The sequence below is a fragment of the Scyliorhinus canicula genome, unplaced genomic scaffold (assembly GCF_902713615.1).
Source record: "Scyliorhinus canicula unplaced genomic scaffold, sScyCan1.1, whole genome shotgun sequence".
NCBI classification, from domain to species: Eukaryota; Metazoa; Chordata; class Chondrichthyes; order Carcharhiniformes; family Scyliorhinidae; genus Scyliorhinus; species Scyliorhinus canicula.
Genome location: NW_024055726.1, coordinates 198143 through 221180, shown reverse-complemented (window position 1 = coordinate 221180; position 23038 = coordinate 198143). Strand labels below are relative to the sequence as shown.

The window sequence follows — 23038 nt, the reverse complement described above, 5'->3', positions numbered from 1 at the left end:
CTGTTTCAATTCTCTGTTTTTAATGTCGGACATTGTTTCAATGCTCTCTAATGTCGTGCACTGTTTAAATGCTACCTATTTAATGTCCGACACTGTTTCAATGCTCTCTAATGTGGGACACTGTTGAAATACTCTCTGTTCAATACAGGACACTGTTTAAATAGTCTGTGGTAATGTAGGGTACTGTTTAACTGTCTCTGCTTAATTTCGGAGACTGTTTACATGTTGTTTAATATACGACACTGGTTAATTGGTTTCTGTTTAATATGGGACACTGTTCAAATGGTTTCAAATTAACATTGTACCCTGTTTAAATAGTTTTGGATTATTGTTGAGCGCTGCCTAATGGAGTCTGTTTGATGGAGGGTACTGTTTAATACTTTTCTTCAATGCTGCATATAATACCAGCATGTTTACAATTGAACTGTCTAAGTTGTTTGTATTTAATATAGTACACTGTTTTGATATTGTCTATTTAATTGAGGACACTGGTTAAATAACATATTGATTTAATAGTTTCATGTCGGATACTCTTTGAACCGTCTGTATTTAATAGCCCATTTTCCTGATTCCCGTTCCCACTCACCGTATCTCTTCCCCATTCCCTGCTTGCATCCCCCACCCACTGAAACTCATCGTCATGTTCTCGAATCCCTTCCCAGACACTGAAACACTTCTATTGCACCCTGAATCCCTCCCCACCCAATGTAATACATCCCCATCTCACCGATTCCCTTCCCAGAGACTGAAACTCTTCCATAGCATCCTGAATCCCTCCCCGCCCCAATTAAACACATCCCCATCTCACCGATTCCCTTCCCAGAGACTGAAACTCTTCCATAGCACCCTAAATCAATCCCCCCTCCCCCAATGAAACACATCCCCAGTTCACCAATTACATTCCCAGAGACTGAAACTCTTCCATAGCACCCTGAATCCCTCCCCACCCAATGAAACACATCCCCATCTCACCGATTTCCTTCCCAGAGACTGAAACACTTCCATAGCAACCTAAATCTCTCCCCACCCAATGAAACACATTCCCATCTCACCGATTCCCTTCCCAGAGACTGAAACTCTTCCATAGAAACCTGAATCTCTCCCCACCCAATGAAACACATCCCCATCTCACCGATTACCTTCCCAGAGACTGAAACCCTTCCATAGCAACCTGAATCTCTCCCCACCCAATGAAACGCATCCCCATCTCACCGATTCCCTTCCCAGAGACTGAAACTCTTCCATCGAAACCTGAATCTCTCCCCACCCAATGAAACACATCCCCATCTCACCGATTACCTTCCCAGAGACTGAAACTCTTCCATAGCACTCTGAATCAATCCCCCGCCAATGATTTGACTCCCCGTCACCCCTACTGCAATCCCCCTTCCTGTCCAGTAAAACGTTTTCCAGAACATCATCACCACCCACACGCCTGTAACTCTTGCCTCCCCATTCTTCCCCATCCGTAACTTTTAATCATCTTGGAGAGATGCTGGTCCCTCTGTGACGTACAAAACCCCTTCCCCCGCAGAGGGAGCATCTTCCCATCTCCCTCTGTGGAGCCCGGGCACATTCTGGTACCCTGATACCCTCTGTTAAGCCCTGACACCCTCTGTGGTGCCCTTAATCCCATTGTCAGGCCCGGATACCCTCTGTGGTGCCCTTAACCCCATTGTCAGGCCCGGACACCCTCTATGGTGCCCTTAACCCCATTGTCAGTCCCGGACACCCTCTGTGGTGCCCTTAACCCCATTGTCAGTCCCGGACACACTCTGTGGTGCCCTTAGCCCATTGTCAGGCCCGGACACCCCCTGTGGTGCTCTGAAATGCAAATGAACATCACTTATTGTCACCAGTAAGGCTGCAAATGAAGTTACTGTGAAAAGCCCCTAGTCGCCACATTCCGGCACCTGTTCGGCGAGGCTGGTACGGGAATTGAACCTTGCTGCTGGCCTGCCTTGGTCTGATTTCAACGGCAGCAATTTAGCCCTGTTCTTAACCAGCCCCTGGTTTGACACCCTCTGTAGTTCCCTGAATATGTCTGGAGTGCCCTCAAAGCCTAAACGTTGCTCTGAAACGCGCCGCATATCCCTGAAACACTTTCAACCACAGATCCACACAATTGAGGTTTTCCTCCCCCCGACCCCCCCCCCCCCCCCCCCCTACAAACCTCCCAACACCGCATTGCAGAGGACACGGGTTCGATCGCGGCTCCGGGTCACATTCTCCCTGTGACTGCGTCGGTCTTACACTGACAACCCAAAAGTGGGCAGTGCGGGTGGAATAACCACGGAAAATTGCTCCTTAATTGCAGTAAAGAATTGGACACTTCAAATTCATAAAATTACTAATCCTCCCCACCCACTGAACATTTCACCCACACTGAGATCTCCTGCACCACTCCGTGAATGACTCTCGCAGCCCCTGAACCACTTTGCCAATCTCTTACCAACCCTACGAATGCGCTCCCAATCTGAAACTATTGCCGAGCTCCTGGATCAGTTTCACGGTTAGCTTTAATCACTTTCCGACCATCATCTTGTTCTCGATAGATAGATCTAGAACTGTAAACGGTCAGAGAGCTGATATTAAGGGTCTCCTGCATTATCGCAGTCCATTTTCCCTGAACTGATTTCCCCTTCCCTTTATCTGGAACTTACATATCTGTGCCCAGACTCAATCGAATCCGGGCAACTTCTCCCCAGGCAGCCTGATCCCAATGTAAACAAAACATGAAGCAGTGATCAATGCAATACGTTTTATTTCTGATGACAGGCCGTTATTCAGACAGCAGTAACATAGGGTCAGCTGTTGGAGCAGTGAAGTAATCAGGGAATAATTTTCCAGGGACGAAACTTCCATTCAGTGAGAACATGGGGATCTCTGGTTGATGGAAGTCCCTCACTGGACCATTCAGCTTTAACCTTCAATAAGGTGTTGAGCCATCCTCGTTTTTGGAACGGGAAATGACAGCTGCTACCTGATCAGGGACTGACAGTTCACCAGGGCTGGCATTCATCTCACCATTGTCAGGTCCTGACTCTAAAAGGAAAAGACAACATGAAGGAGGAATTAATTGCTGGTTCTTCGGAGGGAGAACAATGAGAAAACATTACGCAGAGTCTGTCAGTGTGACAGGGACAGACTCCACACAACATATTATTATTATATATGTAGATTTTTAAATAACAAACTTTATTGTCACAAGTTGGTTTACATTAACACTGCAATTAAGTTTCTGTGCAAAGCCCCTAGTCGCTACACTCCGGCGCCTCTTCGGGCACAGGGAGGGAGAATTCAGAATGTCCAAATTACCAAATAGCACGTTGGAGGAAACCGCAGACACGGGAGAACGTGCAGACACCACACAAGCCGGGATTCCAACATGCGACCCTAGTGCTGTGAAACTACAATGCTAACCAGTGTGCCGTCATGCCAGCAACATTGGATTTGATGTATATTATAATATTCCAGAGTTTCCAGCCTCAGACTCCATGCCTTGTACAAACTTCCACCCTCCACCCATCCTCTTGTCACTCCCGCCCACTCTCTCACTCCCTGTCCTGGACATAATCTGTCCCTCCATCCTACACTCTGTCCTGGACAGCATATGTCCCTCCCTCCCACTCCCTGTCCTGGACAGAATCTGTCCCTCCCTCCCACTCCCTGTCCTGGACAGCATCTGTCCCTCCCACCCACTCACTGTCCTGGGTAGAATATGTCCCTCCCTCCCACTCCCTGTCCTGGACAGCATCTGTCCCTCCCACCCACTCTCTGTCCTGGACAGAATCTGTCCCTCCCTCCCACTCCCTGCCCTGGACAGCATCTGTCCCTCCCACCCACTCTCTGTCCTTGAGAGAATCTGCCCCTCCCTCCCACTCCCTGTCTTGGACAGAATCTGTCCCTCCCTCCCAATCCCTGTCCTGGACATAATCTGTCCCTCCCTCCCACTCTCTGTCCTGGGCAGAATCTGTCCCTCCCACCCACTCTCTGTCCTGGACAGCATATGTCCCTCCCTCCCACTCCCTGTCCTGGACAGAATCTGTCCCTCCCTCCCATTCCCTGTAGTGGACAGCATCTGTCCCTCCCACCCACTCTCTGTCCTGGGTAGAATCTGTCCCTCCCTCCCACTCCCTGTCCTGGACAGCATCTGTCCCTCCCACCCACTCTCTGTCCTGGACAGAATCTGTCCCTCCCTCCCACTCCCTGTCCTGGACAGAATCTGTCTCTCCCTCCCACTCCCTGTCCTGGACAGAATCTGTCCCTCCCACCCACTCTCTGTCCTGGACAGAATCTGTCCCTCCCTCACACTCCCTGTGACACACAGACTCACCACCCTCCCACTCTATGATTTGTACTGACTCACTCACTCCTTCCCTCTCATTGCCTGACATGTACATGCTCTCTACTTTCCAATCTCTGATATGCCTTGACTCCCTCCCTCTCTGGAACTCTGTGACATGTACGTAATCCGTCCCGCCCCCACTTCTTGCACTGTACAGACTCCCAGTCCTCCCACCCTCTGGTCGGTTCACACCCAGTCCATCCCTCTGTCCCAATTTCTGTCCTGTTAGAACTTCTCTCTGAAGTGTACTGACGCCCTGCACGTTGCCTAAGAATGAGGATAACTACCCCCAATATCAAGGAGAAGAGAAAATGAAAATTATACTTACGTAGAACTTTTCCCGGAATATGACAAAAGTATAAGGGAGGGGAGACGGTTTCTCAATGTCCATTAATGTGCTCTGAAACAGTGCGGCCAATCAATTTACAGAAAAGCCCACAAAATAGCCAATTAGAATTGTCAGATGTACAATTTCTGGTCATGTGGACTGGGACGTTAAACCACAACAGTGTAGCACTCCCGCAGTGCTGAGCTCCATGTACAGGCGTGGAACATCAATGCACAATAGTGGAGCACTGCCGCAGTGCTGAGGTCCATGGACTGGACTGTGACCGCAACCCACAAACATTCATTTAACGCCCAACTGAGACAGAGACTGCCCCCCAGTTATTTACAATGCATCATTTCTCCCTTTGTCATATCTACTTAATCCAAATTCTCACACCCCACATGTTTATGAACGGGGCAGTGTTAATCCAGTTCAATGTATAGGATTGACTGCATTTTACTCCCAGTTCCCTTTGGTATTTTATTGTCCCCTGACCGTAGTGGTAGCTGAGGGCCTTGCCAGGTCATTCCTGTTGGTCTGGAGTCACAGGTAGGCCAGTGCCGCTCAGGACAGGAGCGAACCGGATGGGATTTTACGATAAATGACAATGGTTTCATGATGTTGATGGGATTCAAATTCCACCGTTTGCCGTGATGGGATTGGAATCCCGGTTCTCGGGATTACTGGTTCTGTAACTGTACCGTGTCTCATAATGAAATGTGGGCTTGTTCCCATAGAAAACCTCCGTCTCGCTCCAATAACTATTCTTCACCTGAGGTTCTGGCTGAGAAGTGTGGGGAGAAATGGCCTGATGGGGATTCTGATCCTGTCCTCACACACAGTACACACTCTCACCATCTGTAGCAGTGTCAGTGACCGGGAGCAGTAACTGAATTGTGCAATGAGCAGAATGACAGAGTTTGTTATCCGGATCAATGATCCCACTTAGAACCAGCAATGTGCCCCACCCAGTAACTTCTGGTTTCATTATTGATCCGTGTGGATCAGCTCGCAAAACCAACACGACCCGAGAAATACTCAAATAGTGACTAAAATACCTGAGTTTTACCAATGAAGATATTGTATACTGAATTTCATAGAATTTACAGTGCAGAAGGAGGCCATTTGGCCCATCGAGTCTGCACCGGCTCCTGGAAGGAGCACCCTACCCAAGGTTAACACCTCCACCCTATCCCCATAACTCAGTAACCCCACCCAACACTAAGGGCAATTTATCATAGCCAATCCACCTAACCTGCACATCTTTGGACTGTGGGAGGAAACCGGAGAACCCGGAGGAAACCAACGCACACACGGGGTGGATGTGCAGACTCCACACAGACAGTGACCCAAGCCGGAATCGAATCTGGGACCCTGGAGCTGTGAAGCGATTGTGCTATCCACAATGCTACCGTGCTTCCCTTAAAATTCATCAGTTTTTTAAAGAATCTCACAATCCACATCCCTTATCATATCAAACCATTCCACTCAAAGAAAATACAATTGATTTAAACTGTATCTGCATGAACCCCAGCGGCTTTATTGTCGGAGAAAGTTAAGAGATTCTTACGTCTTTCCATAATATCTGGCCTTGCTCCAGTAGGATTGTGCTGAGTCAGCACTAGAAGTACAAGCACCAAGAGCAGCCCTTTCTGCATCTTCGCTGGGATCAGTCAGTTACGGTCAGAATGCTGGTGTAGAATGCTGGATAGATCTCTTCTCTATCTAATCACGGAGTGTTGCTGCTTTTATAATCACACGAGTGGGCGTGTCTGCTTCCTGGTGCTATCATTGGAAACTGTGTTTTCCTTATTTATGTCTTATTTCCATGAATGTCGCCTTTAGCAAAGCCAGATCCACATAGCTGAAAAATCTAAAGGGCGGAAGCATTGTACCTCGCCAGTGTTCCACATGATGTGTTCCCCTTGCTGACAGACCCTCCCTCTCGAATGAAGCTGTGCCCAGAGTGCAGACTCAGTGCCTGTAAAAATGTTCATCAAAACCCCTGTATTTGGCCGAACTTCCTTTTTTGTAAAGGCTAATAGCATATCTGTATATTCGATCCTGTCTCGTTGTGTACGGCCATGTTCATATGCCTATCCATATGTAGGTCCGGACACTGTATCCCTGCTCTCTTCAGAATGGAGACATTATTTCCGGATAGTCCCTCGCTATCACTCTTGTCAAAACACTTCACGTCACCACGAAGGAAAAGAAGAACAAAGAAAATTGCAGCACAGGATCAGGCCCTTCGGCCCTTCAGGACTGCAGCGACCTTGCTGCCATCTGACTGGCGCTTCTGTGGCCGCGAAAGGACTCCAGGATGGTAATTTGCCTCCCTGATGCCCAAGTCCTGGGTGTCTCTGAGCGGCTACAAAACATCTTCAAATGGGAGGAAATCAGACAAGAGGTTATTGTCCACATTGGCATTAATGGCATAGGAGAGGATGTAGCGAGGTCCTGCAAAAGCAACTGATCAGCTAGATACAAGATTAAAAAGTAGGTCCTCTAGGGTAGTTATCTCAGGATTACTCCACGTGTCATGTCCTCGCAAAGGCCAGCAACAGGGATATGGTGCAGTTGAACACATGGCTACAGAACTGGTGCAGGAGGGAGGGCTTCAGTTTTTTGGATCACTGGGATGTCTTCCACGGAAGGGGAGGCCTGTACACGGACGCGTTACACATGAACTAGAGGGGCACTATTATCCTCACTGGGAGGTTTGCCAGTATATCTGTCTTACTTGTTATACTCTGTGCATTGAAGCAGACACATTGCAGACCTCCAGGCCCAATGAATTCAACCTCCCTCAGCCTACCATTCCTGTTATCCAGGCTGACTCTGGTACCATATTCATCCCCAGTCTCTGCACTTGCCGGCGTACTGTGCTGATTCCCAATCCCTGTCAAATTAGGTTAAAGCCACCCGAACAATAGCTGTAGATGGATGGGCTGCCGGTACTATCCTGAGGAACTCATGCCGCGATGTCTCACCATCATACTTTCTGCCATGTTTGACTCCAACCAACGGAGAGTTTCCCCCTGATTTCCATTGACTCCAGTTTAGCTAGGGCGCCTTTCTGCCATACTCGGTGAAATGCTGCTTTGATATCAAAGGCCCTCATTCTCATGTCATTTCTGGCAGACACTCCTTTGTCAATGTTTGAACCAAGGCTACAATAAGGCCATAGGTTGAGCGAAACTTGCGGTACTGAAACTGAGCATTGGTGAAACGGTTATTGCTCAGTAAGTGCCCCTTGATAGCTCTGTTGCTGACTCCTTACATCACTTTGCTCATGATGGAGAGTAGACCGATGGGGTGGTAATTGATTGCGTTGGATGTCTTGTGTACAGGACGCACCTGGGCAACTTTCCACATTTGCGGGCAGATGACATTGTTGAAGTTGTACTGGAACAGTTTGGCCCGGGGTGCGGCAGATTCTGGTGCACAAGCCTTGAGAACTATTGCCGGAATATTGTCAGGACCTATAGCATTTGCAGAATCCAGTGTCTTCAGCCGTTTCTTCATATCACATGGAGCGAATCGTATTGGCTGAAGACTGACATCTGTGAATCTTTAGGACCTCCGGAGGAGACCAATATAGGTAATCCACATGGTACATCTGGCTGAAGATTGTTGCGAATTCCTCAGCCTTGTCTTTTGCCCATACGTGCTGGGCGCCTCCATTATGGAGATATTTGTGAAGTCTTCTCCTCCTGTGAGTTATTTAATTGTCCAACGGCATTCACGGCTGAATGTAGCAGTACTACAGAGCTTGGATGTCATGTATTTGTTGTGGAATTACTTTGCTTTGTCTATTATTTGCTGCGTTTGCTGTTTGGCACACACGCAGTCCTGTATTGTAGCTTCACCAGGTTGTCACCTCATTTTCGGTACACCTGGTGTTGGCATATATTGTCCCAGCCTTGATCTCCTTGCAGCCACGACTGTGATTCCCACAACATCCTACGGCCAAATTTTAATGTGCATGACCACCTCATTTCGCATAATGCGTGTATTTCGGTGCAAACCCCTCATTTCTCAATAGACTGCCACCACCGCCCCACTCCGTTATCAGATTTGTCCCCTCTTTTTCTTTAGCTGACGTTAGATTCCTGCCACCGTCAGTCTTCAGAGTGCCAAGGTACTCTGGAAACGTCATTATTCTTTCTGGAGGCATCAGCCCCATTAATTAAATTAAAGCCCTCGCCATTGACCTACACTTCGACTCTTTTAAATTGGAGTTTCTCATTCTTCATAGAACTGAATCACCACCCACCCCCTCCCCCACGCCACTATTTAGCTAAAAGCCCTGCCTACAGCCTGAGTTATGCCATTCGCCACGACTCTGCTGCCAGTATGATTCAGATGAATGTGCCAATATCACATGAATTTAAACCCATTTCTCCCCAAAACAATCTTTACCTCCTTTATCTTATTTACCATTACCAATTGTCAGTGAGAGTCCTTTCAAGAAAACGACTGCGTGTTGTGGAATTACTTTGCTTTGCCTATTATTTGCTGCGTTTGCTGTTTGGCACACACGCAGTCCTGCATTGTAGCTTCACCATGTAGACACCTCATTTTCGGTACACCTGGTGTTGGTCCTGACATGCCCTTCTGCACTCTTCATTGAACTAGGGTTGAACACCTGTCTTGCTGGTAATGATAGGGTGGGGGATATCCCAGGTCATTACATTGCAGATTGAAGTTGAATACAAGTCTGCTGTTGCTGATGGCACACAGCTCCTCATGAATCCCCAGTCTTCAGTTGCCACATCTGTTCGAAGTCTACTCCATTCAGCGTGTTGTTAGTGCCACACAACACGATGGAAGGTATCCTCAAACTGAAGACGGTACCTTGCTCACACAAGAGCTGTACGATGGTCACTTGTACACATATTGTCATGGACAAGGGCATCTGCAGCAAGGGAGATTGGTGAGGAAGAGATTAACTATGCTTTGCACTCTTGCAGGTTCCCTCACCACCTGCTGCAGTCCCAGTCTCACAGATATTTCCTTTAGGACCCAGCCAGCTCGGTCTGTGGTGGTATTACCGAGTCACTCTTGGTGGTAGATATTGAAATGCCTCACCCGGAACTCATTCTGTATCCTTGCCACCCTCAGAGTTTCCTCCGAGTGGGATTTGAACCCGGGTCCCCAGATTATTATCCTGTGTCCCTGGATTATGAGTCCAGCGACAATACACAGTGCAACATAATCTTCATGTATTTCATGATGCCTTTCTTATATTCCTTTTTTATCTATGTCTCACATTCCGACAACTGCTCGGGGTTTGTACCTAACTCCCATCAGGATTTTCCCCCTTGCTAATCCTCAACTCTACCCACACACATTCTATGCCTTCGACCCTATATCGCTTCTGACTATCAATTGAATGTATTTCCTTACTAACAATGCAACCACGTTCCCTCGTCCCATCTGCTTGTCCTTTCTGGAGGACATATATCATCCCAGCCTTGATCTCCTTGCAGCCACGACTGTGATTCCCACAACATCCTACGGCCAAATTTCAATGTGCACGACCACCGTATTTCGCATAATGCATGTATTTCGGTGCAACCCCCTCATTTCAGAATAGACTGCAACCACCGCCCCACTCCGTTATCATATTTGTCCCCTCTTTTTCATTATCTGACGTTAGATTCCTGCCACCGTCAGTCTTCAGAGTGCCAAGGTACTCGGGAAACGTCATTATCCTTTCTGGAGGCATCAGCCCCATTAGTTAAATTAAAGCCCTCGCCATTGACCTACACTTCGACTCTTTTAAATTGGAGTTTCTCATTCTTCATACAACTGAAGCACCACCCACCCCCTCCCCCACGCCACTATTTAGCTAAAAGCCCTGCCTACAGCCTGAGTTATGCCATTCGCCACGACTCTGGTGCCAGTATGATTCAGATGAATGTGCCAATATCACATGAATTTAAACCCATTTCTCCCCAAAACAATCTTTACCTCCTTTATCTTATTTACCATCACCAATTGTCAGTGAGAGTCCATTCAAGGAAATGTCTTATTAAATGGCTGCAGTGATGTCATTTGTGGGTGACGCTGGAATGTGATTCTGCGTTTTGAGCTAGAAGCTGTTTTTGGCTCTGTGCTTGAATTTTGCTTTCAGTTGGAGAGCTGCGTTCACACCAAGCAGATGTATACTGGTCTCTCTCTGTGTAAGTTAAACAATGTGTTCACATCGCTTGATAATTAAAAAATGATAACTGTTCGCTGTAGAGAATTCAAACCTTCTGACTTTGTTAAAAAGTGTTATGGCTGATGGATGTTGTTAGGAAAGTTACTAAGGGTTACCTGTAGAGTACTGTATCTTTTTGGGGGGTTATCAGTTTTGCTAGTTGGTGAGATGTTTACTATGGATTTATAACATTTTAACTGAATTCATAGAATATACATCGTTTTGTTTTTAAAATATTCTAGATCTCTGTTGCATCACACCTGGAACGTGGGCCCTTTTGCTCCCCAGAACCAAAATCTATTAAAAGTTATGGGTCAGGTGAACTCCATGATCTACTGGTGTTCCCTAAACCCTGGCCCATGTCACAATTAGCTTGTGGTTCAGATATCAATCCAGAAAAGTTTCCCTTCTCAGTTCTCTTTTTAAAAAAAATAATCTCCAAACTCTTTACACTCCCTTCGCAGAACTTCTGTCATCGACCTAGCTATGTCGTGCGTACATACGTAGAGCACTAGAACTGGATCATTACTCTCCTACTCCGAGTGCACAGCTGTACCGCGGGAGAAGACCACAGAGGGAACATGCTCCTTCACGTGCAAGAAGTGTGTTCAGTTGCAGCTCTTGTTAGACCGCTTGACGGCTCTGGAGCTGCGGATGGACTCACTTTGGAGCATCCGCGATGCTGAGGAGGTCGTGGATAGCACGTTTAGCGAGTTGGTCACACCGCAGGTGAAGGTTACTGAGGGATATAGAAAATGGGTGACCAAAAGAAAGAGCAAGAGTAGGAAGGCAGTGCAGGTGTCCCATGCGGTCATCTCCCTGCAAAACAGATATACCGCTTTGGATACTGTTGAGGGAGATGGCTCACCAGGGGAAGGCAGCAGCAGCCAGGTTCATGGCACAGTGCTGGCTCTGCTGCACAGCAGGGCAGGAAGAAAAATGGCAGGGCTATAGTGATAGGGGACTCGATCGTAAGGGGAATAGACAGGCGGTTCTGTGGGCGCAATCGAGACTCCAGGATGGTATGTTGCCTCCCAGGTGCAAGGGTCAAGGATGTCTCGGAGCGGCTGCAGGACATTCTGGGGGGGGGGGGAAGGGTGAACAGCCAGCTGTCGTGGTGCACATAGGCACCAACGATATAGGTAAAAAACGGGATGAGGTCGTACAAGCGGAATTCCGGGAGTTAGGAGTTAAACTAAAAAGTAGGACCTCAAAGGTAGTAATCTCAGGATTGCTACCAGTGCCACGAGCTAGTCAGAGTAGGAATGTCAGGATAGATAGGATGAATGCGTGGCTCGAGAGATGGTGCAAGAGGGAGGGATTCAAATTCCTGGGGTATTGGGACCGGTTCTGGGGGAGGTGGGACAAGTACAAACCGGACGGTCTGCACCTGGGCAGGACTGGAACCGATGTCCTAGGGGGGGTGTTTTCTAGAGCTGTTGGGGAGGGTTTAAACTAATGTGGCAGGGGGATGGGAACCGATGCAGGAAGTTGGAAGGTAGTAAAACAGGGACCGAAGCAAAAGGAAGTAAGGGGAAAAGTGCAAGGCAGAGAAGACATAGTCAAAAATCTAAAAGGGCGACTGTACAAGGTACAGTGACTGAGGGGAGCTCAGTGAATAGGCCCAGTAATAACTAAAGGAATAGAACTGGAGATGTTAAGATTCAAAACAGAGGTAAAAAAACCAACATAAGTGTACTTTACCTGAATGCTCGTAGTATTCGGAATAAAGTAAATGAGTTGATGGCACAAATCATCGTAAATGACTATGATTTAGTGACCATTACTGAAACATGGTTAAAGGATGGTCACGACTGGGAGTTAAATATCCGAGGGTATCAAACTATTCGGAAAGACAGAGTGGATGGTAAGGGAGGTGGTGTTGCTCTGTTATTTAAGGATGACATCCGGGCAATAGTAAGGGATGACATCAGTGTTATGGAGGATAAGGTTGAATCCATTTGGGTGGAAATCAGGAATAGTAAGACGGAAAAGTTACTGATAGGAGTAGTCTATCGGCCACCAAATAGTAACGATGTGGTGGGGCAGGCAATAAACAAAGAAATAACTGATGCATGTAGAAATGGTACAGCAGTTATCATGGGGGATTTTAATCTACATGTCGATTGGTTTAACCAGGTCGGTCAAGGCAACCTTGAGGAGGAGTTTATAGAATGTATCCGCGATAGTTTCCTAGAACAGTATGTAATGGAACCTACGAGGGAACAAGCGGTCCTAGATCTTGTCCTGTGTAATGAAACAGGATTGATTCATGATCTCATAGTTAGGGATCCTCTCGGAAGGAGCGATCACAATATGGTGGAATTTAAAATACAGATGGAGGGTGAGAAAGTAAAATCAAATACTAGTGTTTTGTGTTTAAACAAAGGAGATTACAAGGGGATGAGAGAACTAGCTAAGGTAGACTGGGAGCTAAGACTTTATGGTGGAACAGTTGAGGAACAGTGGAGAACCTTCCAAGCGATTTTTCACAGTGCTCAGCAAAGGTTTATACCAACAAAAAGGAAGGACGGAAGAAAAAGGGAAAATCGACCGTGGATATCTAAGGAAATAAGGGAGAGTATCAAATTGAAGGAAAAAGCATATAAAGTGGCAAAGATTGCTGGGAGATTAGAGGACTGGGAAATCTTTAGGGGGCAACAGAAAGCTACTAAAAAAGCTATAAAGAAGAGTAAGATAGAGTATGAGAGTAAACTTGCTCAGAATATAAAAACAGACAGTAAAAGTTTTTACAAATATACAAGACAAAAAAGAGTGGCTAAGGTAAATATTGGTCCTTTAGAGGGTGAGAAGGGAGTTTTAATAATGGGAAATGAGGAAATGGCTGAGGAACTGAACACGTTTTTTGGGTCGGTCTTCACAGTGGAAGACACAAATAACATGCCAGCGACTGATAGAAATGCCATGACGTGAGGACCTTGAGAGGATCGTTATCACTAAGGAGGGAGTGATGGGCAAGCTAATGGGGCTAAAGGTAGACAAGTCTCCTGGCCCTGATGGAATGCATCCCAGAGTGCTAAAAGAGATGGCTAGGGAAATTGCAGATGCACTAGTGATAATTTACTGAAATTCATTAGACTCTGGGGTGGTCCCGGTGGATTGGAAATTAGCAAACGTGACGCCACTGTTTAAAAAAGTAGGCAGAAAGTAGGAAATTATAGGCCAGTGATCTTAACTTCAGTAGTAAGGAAGATGCTGGAATCTATCATCAAGGAAGAAATTGCGAGGCATCTGGATAGAAATTGTCCCATTGGGCAGACGCAGCATGGGTTCGTAAAGGGCAGGTCATGCCTAACTAATTTAGTGGAATTTTTTGAGGACATTACCAGTTCAGTAGATAACGGGGAGCCGATGGATGTGGTATATCTGGATTTGACAAAGCCTTTGACAAGGTGCCACACAAAAGGTTGCTGCATAAGATAAAGATGCATGGCATTAAGGGTAAAGTAGTAGCATGGATAGAGGATTGGTTAATTATTAGAAAGCAAAGAGTTGGGATAAATGGGTGTTTCTCTGGTTGGCAATCAGTAGCTAGTGGTGTCCCTCAGGGATCCGTGTTGGGCCCACAATTGTTCACAATTTACATAGATGATTTGGAGTTGGAGACCAAGGGCAATGTGTCCAAGTTTGCGGATGACACTAAGATGAGTGGTAAAGCGAAAAGTGCAGAGGATACTGGAAGTCTGCAGAGGGATTTGGATAGGTTAAGTGAATGGGCTAGGGTCTGGCAGATGGAATACAATGTTGACAAATGTGAGGTTATCCATTTTGGTAGGAATAACAGCAAATGGGATTATTATTTAAACGATAAAATATTAAAGCATGTCGCAATGCAGAGAGACTTGGGTGTGCTCGTGCATGAGTCACAGAAGGTTGGTTTACAGGTGCAACAGGTGATTAAGAAGGCAAATGGAATTGTGTCCTTCATTGCTAGAGGGATGGAGTTTAAGACTAGGGAGGTTATGTTGCAATTGTATAAGGTGTTAGTGCGTCCACACCTGGAGTATTGTGTTCAGTTTTGGTCTCCTTAGTTGAGAAAGGACGTACTGGCGCTGGAGGGTGTGCAGGGGAGAATCACTAGGTTAATCCCAGAGCTGAAGGGGTTGGATTATGAGGAGAGGTTGAGTAGACTGGGACTGTACTCGTTGGAATTTAGAAGGATGAGGGGGGGGATCTTATAGAAACATTTAAAATTATGAAGGGAATAGATAGGATCGATGCGGGCAGGTTGTTTCCACTGGCGGGTGACAGCAGAACTAGGGGACATAGCCTCAAAATAAGGGGAAGTAGATTTAGGACTGAGTTTAGGAGGAACTTCTTCACCCAAAGGGTTGTGAATCTATGGAATTCCTTGCCCAGTGAAGCAGTTGAGGCTCCTTCATTACATGTTGTTAAGGTAAAGATAGATAGTTTTTTGAAGAATAAAGGGATTAAGGGTTATGGTGTTCGGGCCGGTAAGTGGAGCTGAGTCCACAAAAGATCAGCCATGATCTAATTGAATGGCGGAGCAGGCTCGAGGGGCCAGATGGCCTACTCCTGCTCCTAGTTCTTATGTTCTTATGCAGCGTGGCAATGTGGGTAGAGACCAGAAACAGGGAGGGTCGGCCAAAATTTGGGGGGATTACTATAGGACTCCCAATAGCCAGCGGGAGATAGAGCAGCAGATATGCAGGCAGATTTTGGAAAGGTTTAAAAGCAACAGGCTTGTTTTGAGGGGTCTTATTCACTGCCCATATATTGACTGGGACGCATTTAGTTCCAGCGGCTTGGATCTGGTAGATCCTGGACGTAGCATTCATGGAGGCTCATTGAAACAATATGTAGATAGTCCAACTAGGAAAGGGTCGTACTGGATCTGGCACAAGGTAATGATCATGACCAGGTTTTCAAAATTTGAATCGTGGAACATTTCGTCAAGAGTGACCATAATCTATTTTGTTTTAAGGTACTGTTAGACAAAGATAAGAGTTGTCCTCGGGTGAATGTGCTAATTTGGTGAAAGGCTAATTGTATCAATATTCAGCAGGAACTGAAGACTCCAGATTGGGGGGAGGCAGATGGTTGAGTGTAAATCAACATCTGGCATGACCACTATACATCTGCTTGGTTTGAACGCAGCTCTTCCTCTCTTGTAAATACTGAAACAAAGTCATTCTAAAGCATGTGTGTCATTTCCTTATTTTAATTGACAAATGCAAAATCAACTGTTAACAATGGGCAACCTTATACAAGCTCGCTGATGAACTGCGAGACACAGTTATACAATAAGGGCCATGTATATCAGCTCGCTGGGTAAGAGGCGACCCAACTTAAAGAATAACGCTGATGTACGTCAGCATAAAAACTGGCAAGTCGTGCTGGAGTTGTTTTGAACCTACGTAAGGCCGCACTTGGAATATTGAGCACAATTGTGGCCCCAGAAGGTTGGAGAGGCTTTGGGGGAGGGTGCAGAGAAGGGTTGCCAGGATGTCGCCAGGTCTACAGGTATTAGCTATGCGAAGAGGCTGAATACACCCGGACTGTATTTATCACAACACCGGGGATTGATGAATAATGCTCACGAATATCAGTATAAAAAGTCACCCTTCATGTTTATGGAACCGCTGGAAGGCCTAAAAGACTATGACGGGCGTGCATAGAGTGGATGATCAGGCACTCTACACGGGTGGAGGATTCAGCCACCAGGGGGGATTAAGGTCAGTGGCAAAGTTTTGAGATGTGCGAGGCAGGTTTTATAGCACAGGGTGGTGAGTGCCTGGAACGTGTTACCAGATGAGGTTATGGAAGCAGATATGTTAACAACGTTCAAAAGGGATCTCGACAGATACATGGGTAAGATGGGTATAGAGGGATACCGCACTGTGGTGCTGACAGTTTTGGCTAAGTGTGGTATCATGACCGTGAATGGCTTGGAGGACCGAAGGTCCTCTTCGTGTTCATTGTTCAACAGAAGCTCGCTTGGAAACAAGGATGCCGTTACAAATCAAGGGCATGGGTCAAGTTAGATGGGGAACTGGGCGACACAGTTACAGAAAAAGAGACATGTAAATAGGCCTGCTGGGGAACGAGGAGACACAGTTACAGAATTTGGTTCATTAAGATAAGCTTGCTGGGGAACGAGGAGATACCTACAGTATTTAGGCAATGTAAATACGCCAACTGGGGTACCAGGAGGCATGGGTGCAGAATAAATCTCAACTATAAAAAGTAACGAAGGACCGAGAAGAGACGTTAAGAATGAAGGTTGGCGAGATAAAGGGGAACTCGGAGATCCAGAGACAGAATCACGGTCATGTGTACAGATTAGATGAAGCAGGAGGCACAAGAACTGAATCAGGGACAGGTAGATAATTGAGTTGGGGAACACAGACATGTGCCGGATCAGGTTGATGTATATAAGCCAACAGAGAAGCTGAGAGGCACATGTTCAGAATAAGAGTCATACATGTAAGCGTAACGTAATAAGGGTCATGAATGTAGCTGAGTGCAGATGTTGCAGAAACAAAATTACAGCATCAAGGTGTGGAAAAAAGCTAGCTGGGAAATGGAAAACACAGTTACACATTCAGGGGCATGCCTGGAAACGAGATAATCAGGTTCCTGGGAGGTACAGTCTCGGAATAAGGGGCAGCCACTATAGTCTGTAAAAAGGGTAATATTATTTATTTCAGAGGATTTGGTATCTTATGAATTTTCTACCCCAGATGCTGTGAATTTTCTGCTGAAGGATATTATATTTAACAGGCTGTCTCTGTGAGTGAGGTTTCTGTGTCAACTTGCAAATATATCTTATTGATTTGAATAATTTGCAAGTGTTACTGCTAAACTTCAGGGTATATTTCCATGTTGGACATTCATCCTTGAGGTGAGGGAGGCGCAGAATAAGTTTTAATAACACAATGAAATATGTTTTTTTAGACCAAATTGTATATGGAAACTTAGAGGAAATGATGTAGCCAAAGCTCCAAAATAATTGAAAGTAAATATAATACTCTTTGAAAAGTACATAGAAAATTTGGAGACACTGCAATAGAAGACATATCATTAATATGAGCTAGCTGGGGAAATTGGACACACAGTTCCAGAATACGGGTCATGTATGTAACCTCGCTGGGGACCGAGGAGTCACGGTTATTGAATAAGGTTGTGCATTTCAGATAGCTGGTGAACTGGGAGGCACAATAACAGAATAAGGGTCATGTATATAAGCTCGCTGGCGAAGTGACGGACCGACATTATGAATAAGGCTGAAGAATATCGGTATACAAATTGGCAAGTGATCCTTCATTGATATGGAATAGTTGTAATGCCACACTTGGAATATTGCGTACAATACTGCTCGCCACGCTGCCAGAATGATGTAGAGTGTGAAGAGGATGGTTATCAAGGTGTTGCCTGGTCAGGAAGATGTTAGTTATGTGGAGAGGATGAATAGACTCGGACTGTTCTCATTAGAACACTGGAGGTTGAGGGGCAACTGATACAGGTCTACAGGATTTTAATGGGCATGATTAGAGTGGATGGGCAGGCACTATATCCCAAGGTGGTGTCTGTCACCAGGGGACATAGCTTTAATGGAGAAAAGTTTAGAGGAGATCTGCAAGGCAGGTTTATTACACACAGCATTGCAAGTGCCTTAAACACGTTTCCAGGGGAGGTTGTAGAAGCAGATATATTTACGGCGTTCAAAAGACAGATCGACAAATACATGGATAGGTTGGGTATAGAGCGATACAGCACCAGGAAGCGCTATGGGTTTTGGCCAAGTACAGTATCATGATCTGCACAAGCTTGCCGGGCCAAATGTCCTGTTCCTGTGCTATATTGTTTTTTGTTCGATATAAGCCATGTTGGACATTCATCCTTGGGGTGAGGGAGGCGCAGAATAAGTTTTAATAACACAATGAAATATGTTTTTTTAGACCGAATTTTATATGGAAACTTAGAGGAAACGATGTAGCCAAAGCTCCAAAATAATTGAAAGTAAATATAATACTCTTTGAAAAGTACATAGAAAATTTGGAGACACTGCAATAGAAGACATATGAAACAATGGGAAACAAGGAGATACGGTAACAGCATATGGTTCATATATATAAGCTAGCTTGGGAACTAGAGGGCGAAGAGGATGGTTATCAGGGTGTTGCCTGGTCAGGAGGATGTTAGATATGTGGAGAGGATGAATCGACTCGGACTGTTCTCATTGGAACACCGGAGGTTGTGGGGCGAACTGATAGAGGTCTACAGGATTATGAGGGGCATGATTTGAGTGGATGGGCAGGCACTCAATCCCAAGGTGGTCGTTGTCACCAGGGATCATAGATTTAAGGTCAGCAGAAACATGTTTAGATGAAATCTGCAAAGCAGGTTTATCACACACAGCGTGGTGAGTGCCTGGAACACGTTGCCAGGGGAGGTTGGAGAAGCAGATACATTTACGGCGTTTACAAGGTTGTGGACAAATACATGAATAGGTTGGGTATAGAGCGATACAGCACCATAATAGAACAATAGAACATTACAGCGCAGTACAGCCCTTCGGCCCTCAATGCTGGGCCCACCTGTGAAACCATTCTAAAGCCGGTCTACACTACTCCATTATCATCCATATGTTTATCCAATGATTGTTTAAATGCCCTTAATGTTGGCGAGTCCAGTACTGTTGAAGGAAGGGCATTCCACGCCCTTACTCTCCGAGTAAAGAACCTACCTGACATCTGCCCTATATCTGTCTCCCCTCAATTTAAAGCTATCTCCCCTCGTGCTAGGCATCACAATCCAAAGAAAAGGGCTCTCACTTTCCACCCTATCTAATCCTCTGATCATCTTGTATGCCTCTATATAGTCACCTCTTAACCTTCTTTCTCTGACAAAAACAGCCTCAAGTCCCTCAGCCTTTCGTCATGCGATCTTCCCTCCATATCAGTCAACATCTTTGTAAATCTCCCCTGTACCCTTACCAATGCTTCCACATCCTTCCTATAATGCGGCGACCAGAACTGCACGCAATACTCCAAATGCGGCCGCACCAGTGGTTTGTACAGCTGCAACATGACCCTCATGGCTCCGAAACTCAATCCCTCTACCAATAAAAGCTAACACACCGAATGCCTTCATAACAACCCTATCAACGTGGGTGGGAACTTTCAGGGATCTATGGAATTGGCCACCGAGATCTCACTGCTCATCCACACTACCAAAAATGTTACCATTAGCCCAGTACTCTGTCTTCATGTTATTCCTTCCAAAATAAATCACCTCACACTTTTCTGCAGTAACCTCCATTTGCGACTTCTCAGCTCAGCTGTGCAACTTATCTATGTTCCTCTGTAACCTGTAACATCCTTCTGCACTGTCCACAACCCCACCGAAATTAGTATCATCCGCAAATTAACTCACCCATCCTTCCACACCCTCCTCCAGATCCACCATATACTTGTGGTGCACCACTAGTAACGGAACTCCAGGCTGAACATTTCCCATCAACCACCGTCCTCTGTCTTCTTACAGCTGGCCAATTTCGGATCCAAATATTAAATCACCCTCAAGCCCATGCCACCATATTTTCTGCAATAGCCTCCCGTGGGAAACCTTATCAAACACTTTACTGAAATCCATATACACCACATCAACTGCTTTACCCTGGTCCACCTGTTTGGTCACCTTCTCGAAGAACTCAAGGTTTGTGAGGCATGACCAACCCTTCACAAAACCATGTTGACTATCCCTAATCAAATTATTCCTTTCTAGATGATTATAAATCCTATCATAATCCTTTCCAAGCCTTTGCCCTCAACAGACGCAAGGCTCACTGGTCTATAGTTACTGCGGTTGACTCTACTGCTCTTCTTGAACAAGGGGACAAACTTTGCTATCCTCCAGTCTTCTGGCACTATTCGTGTAGCCAATGACGACATAAAGATCAAAGCCAAAGGCTCTGCAATCTCCTCCCTAGCTTCCCAGAGAATCCTAGGATAAATCCCATCCAGCCCAGGGACTAATCAATTTTCACTCTTTCCAGAATTAATAACACCTCCTCCTTAGGAACCTTAATCCCGTCTGTTCTAGTAGCCTGTATCTCAGTATTCTCCTCGACAACATTGTCTTTTTCCTGTGTGTATACTGAAGAAAAATATTCATTTAACGCCTCTCCTATCTCCTTGGACTTCACTCTCAAATTCCCACTACTATCCTTGACTGGCCCTACTCTTACCGAGTCATTCTTTTATTCCTGACATACCTAGAGAAAGCGTGAGGGTTTTCCTTGATGCTACCTGCCAAGGACCCCTCCTGGCTCTTCTTAGCTCTCTCTTTATGTCCTTCCTGGCTACCTTGCAACTCTCAAGCACCCTAACTGAACCTTCACATCTCATCTTTACATAAGCCTCCTTCTTCCTCTTGAGAAGTGATTCAATTACTTTAGTAAACCATCCTATGCATCGTTAAGTCTTGACTAATCATATCATAATTGCCTTCACCCCAGCTATAACTCCTGTCCTGCGGCATATACCCACCCTTTCCAACGCGAAAGTACTTGTAACCGAGTTGTGGTCACTATGACCAAAGTGCTCACCTACCTAAAATCTAACATCTGCAAGGTTCATTACCCAGTACCAAATCTAATGTTGTCTCGCCTCTTGTTGGCCTATCGATATACTGTGCCAGGAAACCCTCCTGCACACATTGGACAAAAACGGACCCATTTAAAGTACTCAAACTATAACGTTTCCAGTCAATATTTGGAAAGTTAAAAGTCCCCCATAAGAATATAGAACATCGAACAGTACAGCACAGAAGAAGTCCTTCGGCCCTCGATGTTGTGTTGAGCATTGTGCGAAACCAAGATCAAGCTATCCCACTCCCTGTCATTCTGGTGTGCTCCATGTGCGTATCCAATAACCGCTTGAACGTTCCTAAAGTGTCCGGCTCCACTATCACAGCAGGCAGTACACCCCCCCCCCCACCCCTGCAAACGTTCTCTGAGTAAAGAACCTACCTCGGACACACCTCCTATATCTCCCACCCTGAATCTTCTAGTTATGCCCCCTTGTAACAGCTATATCCACCCGAGGAAATGGTCTATGAATGTCCACTCTATCTATCCCCCTCACCATCTTATAAACATCTATTAAGTCGCCTCTCATCCTCCTCCGCTCCAAAGAGAAAAACCCTAGCTCCCTCAACCTTTCCTCATAAGACGTGCAAACCAGGCAGCATCCTGGTAAATATCCTTTGCACCCTTTCCAATGCTCCACATCCTTCCTGTAATGAGGTGACCAGAACTGCACACAATACTCCAAATTTGGTCTCAGCAGGGTTATGTACAGCTGCAGCATATCCCCGCTGCTCTTAAACTCAATCCCCCGTTAATAAACGCGAACACGCTATAAACCTTCTTCTTGGCTCTATCCACTTGCGTGGCACCCTTCAGGGATCTGAAGACATGAACCCCAAGATCTCTCTGTTCCTCCACATTCCTCAGAGCCCTGCCGTTGACCCTGTAATCAGCATTCAAATTTTTTCTCCCAAAATGAATCACCTCCCACATATCAGGGTTAAACTCCATCTGCCATTTTCTGGCCCATCTCTGCATCATATCAATGTCTCTTTGCAGCCTGCAACAGCCCTCCACCCCATTCACTACTCCACCAATCTTGGTGTCATCAGTAAATTTACTGACCCACCCTTCAGCCCCCTCCTCCAAGTCATTGATAAAAATCACAAATAGCAGAGGACCCAGCACTAATCCCTGTGGTACACCGCTGGTAATTGTTTTCCAGTCTGAAAAATCACCACCCTCTGTCTTTTATGTTATAGCAGGTACATATCCAATTGGCCAAATTTTCCTCTATCCCACACCTTCTTACTTTCTTCATAAACCGATCATGGGGAACCTTATCAAACCTCTTCCTAAAATCCATGTATATGACATCAACTGCTCAACCTTCATCTACACACTTAGTTACCTCCTCAAATAATTCAATCATATTTGTGAGGCAAGATATACCCTTCACAAATTCATGTTTACTATCCGAGATTAAGGTGCATCTTTCCAAATGGTCATCAATCCTATCCTTCAGGATCTTTTCCATTAACCTACCGACCACCGAATTAAGACTAACTGGCCTAT

General features: G+C 45.9%; 1 long non-coding RNA gene across 1 annotated transcript; it reads right to left on the bottom strand.

Annotated features, from left to right (window-relative positions):
• Window positions 1-2747: 2747 nt before the first annotated feature.
• On the bottom strand, window positions 2748-6424 carry LOC119960710. The gene is made up of 2 exons (XR_005459494.1): window positions 6247-6424; window positions 2748-3045 (listed from the first exon to the last, which is right to left on the bottom strand). It is a non-coding gene; the product is annotated as an uncharacterized LOC119960710 (long non-coding RNA).
• Between the last annotated feature and the right edge of the window lie 16614 nt (window positions 6425-23038).